This window comes from Montipora foliosa, chromosome 7, assembly GCF_036669935.1.
Source record: "Montipora foliosa isolate CH-2021 chromosome 7, ASM3666993v2, whole genome shotgun sequence".
NCBI classification, from domain to species: domain Eukaryota; kingdom Metazoa; phylum Cnidaria; class Anthozoa; order Scleractinia; family Acroporidae; genus Montipora; species Montipora foliosa.
This window is the reverse complement of record NC_090875.1, coordinates 1,660,494-1,665,474: the sequence shown is the minus strand read 5'-3', so window position 1 is coordinate 1,665,474 and position 4,981 is coordinate 1,660,494. Positions and strand designations below refer to the sequence as shown.

General features: G+C 39.7%; 1 pseudogene; it reads right to left on the bottom strand.

Moving 5' to 3' along the window:
* Window positions 1-2,036, bottom strand: LOC138009586 (uncharacterized; annotated as a pseudogene).
* Window positions 2,037-4,981: the final 2,945 nt, after the last annotated feature.

Sequence of the window (4,981 nt, the reverse complement as noted above, 5' to 3'; positions counted from 1 at the left end):
TTACATAAATAGTTTTGCGCATATGGAGTCTGATTGTGTGTTCAAGCATGGCCTCGTCGTCTTTATGAATAACATTTCATAAATCTGACAGTCCAGTTTTCCGTTGCACTTCTTTAAAACGGAAAAATTGTTGGAAAGGTCGCCGATGGTTTCAAGAGCGTGGTCGTTCTTTAAGTGCTTGCCAATTGCTGAATAACGGTGCTCATCAATACGTTGGTGTAAATGTCGGCTAGTGTAGCCGACATACTCTGCATCACACAGATCACATTTATAATTATACACAACGCATTGTTGGCTAATTATAGGTGGTTTGGGCTCACACATCTTGAGGTCTTCACATATTTTGCGACTCTTGAACACAGGTTGAAGAGTGTGATCGATTTTGCTGCTTAGATCTGATAATTGCCTTTTCATCTTTAAAAGGCAAAACCACTCGATGAACAGCATTTTCATTGGTGGATAATTGAGCTTGCCCTCCAGGGTTTTCAGACCTCACTGAGGTGAAAAAGTGAGAGATAGTGGACTTGATGAGGCTGTCGGGGTACTTGAGGTTAGTAAACATCACCTTGAAATGATCACATTCAGATTTCAAAGACTCCCATGTGGACGACAGGTGGAACGCACGATTTAACATGGTCTTGAGTAGCGATTTCTTGTACCTTTTATCGACGTGGCTTTGGTGGTGAAGCAGTAGGCCAGTGTTAGTTGGTTTACGATAAACATTAGTTTCCAGTTTGCAGCCCTTTTGAGGACTTCCATACCGATAAATGGTAACCTGTTATCAGACGCTAGTTCCATGGTGAAATTTACGGATGGATGACAACTATTAAGCGTTGATAAGAACTCCTCTGCTGCTGGTACATTTTTCATCGTAGCAAACGTGTCGTCCACGTTCCTTCTGTAAAATTCAGGGAGCTTGTTGTCATGATCTAGTTTCTCCTTGATAGAACAGAGAAATGCGTTTGCCATGAGTGGACCCAAAGGGGAGCCCATTGCCACGCCATCAATCTGTTCATAAAGTTTACCATCAAACTGGAATAGTTGATTCATAGTTGCAACTTCTGGAAGTTGAACCAGGTCAGGCTTTGTAATGTTAAGATTGTGTGTAACATTAAACCAGTTGTCAACAAACGCCTTCTCAGCGATGATTTCGATAGTTTCTTGAAGCGGTACATTAGTGAACAGCGACGTGACGTCAAAGGATACCAGAATGTCATCTCCGTCGATGACTAGGTTTTGAATCTCTTCAGCAAAAGAGAAGGTATCCGATATTGTATAGCGATTGACTGACAGGGGCTTCAGCTTCTCATCGAGCCACTAGATGAGGGCATAGTTGTAGGTACCGGTGGCAGATAGGATAGGTCTCAATGATAGTTTCTCTTTGTGTGTCTTTGGGAGTCCATAAAAATGGGCAAGGCGTGAGCCTGCCTGGCAAACTCAATTGGCAATCTGCTTTGGCAAAATCTTCCGTACTACAGATTCGAAGTGTTTCTCCTTCTGCAATAGGGGGTGGTAATGCTTTACTGGTCAGCCTCTCGTTCTTGGTCTCTCTAAGCTGACAGGGGTGAACTTCGATGTATCATTGACAGATGCTTGACTCAGCAGGTTAACATGATCAGATTTATTCATGATGACTACACCAGTTCCTTTATCTGGCTTCGTGATGACGATGTTGTCAAGTCATTTCAATTGCTGTATAGCCCTTTGAAGTGGTTTTGGCGGCTTCGGTGATTTGCATACGATGTAATTAAGTGCGATAGATCGAAGGTTAACTCTTTCTTGTCATCGGCAAGAGTACGCTCCAGTTTCCAACAGAATTTTTCGAAATTCGCTTGTATATCGATGACAGATATGCGTTGTGGGAGGGAGAACTTTAAACCTCGGCAGAGAACAAGCTTTTGGAAGAATGAGAGCTTGTATGATGAAATGTTTTGGATGTGCTTGTCGATATCATGATCCTTGTTTAATAGCCTCATTATTTTGTTGGTGTGATTGGCCATTACACTCTCACTGTGTTTCGTCCGTAGGTTTACCATAGTTCTTACGATGCACATGTATTGAAGCGGCGTGCAGTTTAGACGGATCTGGTCGTAAATCGCGTTGATCTCATCCTTCAAGGTCGCCTTCTGCTTGAGCTTTGATCTAAGTTCTTCTCTGATGACATTAGCACTGAACTGTTCGGATGCTTTCGACCACTTTTTAGACTTTGTCTACGTTTGCTACGATGAAAATGTACCAGCAGCAGAGGATTTCTTATCAACGCTTAATAGTTGTCATCCATCCATAAATTTCACCATGGAACTAGCGTCTGATAACAGGTTACCATTTATCGGTATGGAAGTCCTCAAAAAAAGCTGCAAACTGGAAACTAGTGTTTATCGTAAACCAACTAACACTGGCCTACTGCTTCACCACCAAAGCCATGTCGATAAAAGGTACAAGAAATCGCTGCTCAAGACCATGTTAAATCGTGCGCTCCACCTGTCGTCCACATGGGAGTCTTTGAAATCTGAATGTGATCATCTCAAGGTGATGTTTCCTAACCTCAAGTACCCCGCCTCATCAAGTCCACTATCTCTCACTTTTTCACCTCAGTGGGGTCTGAAAACCATGCAGAGCAAGCTCAATTATCCACCAATGAAAATGCTGTTCACCGAGTGGTTTTGCCTTTTAAAGATCAAAAGTCAGCTGACGCAGTGAAAAGGCAATTATCAGATCTAAGCAGCAAAATCGATCACACTCTTCAACCTGTGTTCAAGAGTCGCAAAATATGTGAAGACCTCAAGATGTGTGAGCCCAAACCACCTATAATTAGCCAACAATGCGTTGTTTCTAATTATAAATGTGATCTGTGTGATGCAGAGTATGTCGGCTACAGTAGCCATTTACACCAACGTATTGATGAGCACCATTATTCAGCGATCGGCAAGCACTTAAAGAACGACCACGCTCTTGAAACCATCGGCGACCTTTCCAACAATTTTTCCGTTTTAAAGAAGTGCAACGGAAAACTGGACTGTCAGATTTATGAAATGTTATTCATAAAGACGAAGAGGCCATGCTTGCACACACAATCAGACTCCATACGCGCAAAACTATTTATGTAAATTTGTCACTATTTACATGCACGCTTTTACGTTTCATCACCTCGCGTGGTATATATTAAGTTATCAAATTTTATTTTATTTTATTTTATTTTCACTTGAAAATGATGACATGGAGTCATCGAAACGTAGTGTAAAGTTTCTTTCGCTCTTTTTATTATTAGATAAATAATGCTGTATAGTAAAATAAAATTTTAGCTGAAATGATTTTTATATTTTGGTTTCTCAATTTCCTTTGTCTCTGATTCATGAATGTAAATATATACATGTAATAAAGGTTAGAAGACAAAGGAAATCAAGAACCAAACTTTACAAATTCAAAACCATTTTAACAGCCTGAGACTATATTTTGAACTACAAACTAGTCAATTTTTGGTGAATTTATTTCTGTTAGATGAAAGTTTCATTTTTTACAGATGAGTGCAACCAGTTTGGAAGGTGCAAGGCATCCGATGAAAATTGCAAACAATTCTGCTCATTGTATAATCAAAAGCAACAAGGGAATCCTTGTAGGAAGTTCTGACAGGAACGAGGTTGATTTATCACCCCAAGAAGTGGATATGATAAATGAAATATTTGTTTACAAATAGAATTTTTATGTCTTCACCCGAAAATTAATGTTAAGCAATTCATTACTATAAGTTTCCCATAATTATGATTAAATAATTACCAATTCAGGACAGGGTAAGTGGTCGGGGGCTATCCTTCATACCCCCTATAAAAGCGCATTGTTGATCATGTGGGGACGCGGAGTAATGTGTCATTCTGCCCTGCTCTTCATCGAAACAGGACATCGACAATTGTTTTCTAAGGTAACTGTAACTTTGGTCTCATGATCTCCATGTAGCTTCTAGCTCAACCCCAGATATAGTTATACTAGAAATTGGTACTAATGATCTCTCTCCCGAGGAGCCCTCGCTTGTAGCTTTGTCCATTGAAGTTTTGGTTCGCTTTTTACACGATCACTTTTCGGTACAGGTGATATGTGTTTGTCATGTCATCCCTCGTTGTTCACCATGTCCTTTTAACGACAAGGTGGCCGTCTGCAATGAGTTAGTTCAATCACTTTTGGAACCCCTTCCCCACGTTTTTTGTTGGTTTCACAAGGGTTTTTATAATAAGGCTGGGAAATTATTGTTAGCAGATGGGGTTCATGTTAATCGTTTAGGACAGTATCGTTTATATAGTAGTTATCGTGGTGCCATTTTGAAGGCTTTGTCTTTACTTTGACTAAGCTGTTACCAGCCACAATTTGTATTATTTCTTGGACCTTGACCTTAGGTTATTTTCATTTTAGGACCTTTTAGGCCTTTTAGGATTCGGTCCAATATAATTTTCTTCTGACGAATTCGATCGTCTTTTTCATTTATTCCTGGAACATCGCTACAAGTTGATCTTGTTTTAGGGCTTAATTGATCCTCAATTTTGTTTAATTATCGATCCAAGTTGACCGTAATTTTTAAGGGCTTTGATCCTTATTTTGTTTAATCTGGGGATTCAACCCTAGATGATCTCATTTTAAGGGCTTTGATCCAAGTTAATCATATTTTGAGGACTTCGATCCTCACTGTTTTAGTTTTCTTGGGCTTTGATTCAAGTTGATTTTATTTTGAGGGCTTGGATCCACTGTTTAATTTTTTTGGGCTTCGATCCAACTTCGTCTTATTTGGAGGACTTCAATCCTGACTGTTTATTTTTCTTGGGCTTTGATCCTCACTGTTTAATTTTATTGGGCTTCAATCCAAAGTAGTCTTATTTTGAGGACTTCGATCCTCACTGTTTTATTTTTCTTGGGCTTGATCCAAGTTGAATTTATTTTGAGGGCTTCGATCCTGACCGTTTAATTTCATTGGGCTTCGATCCAAAGTAATCTTATT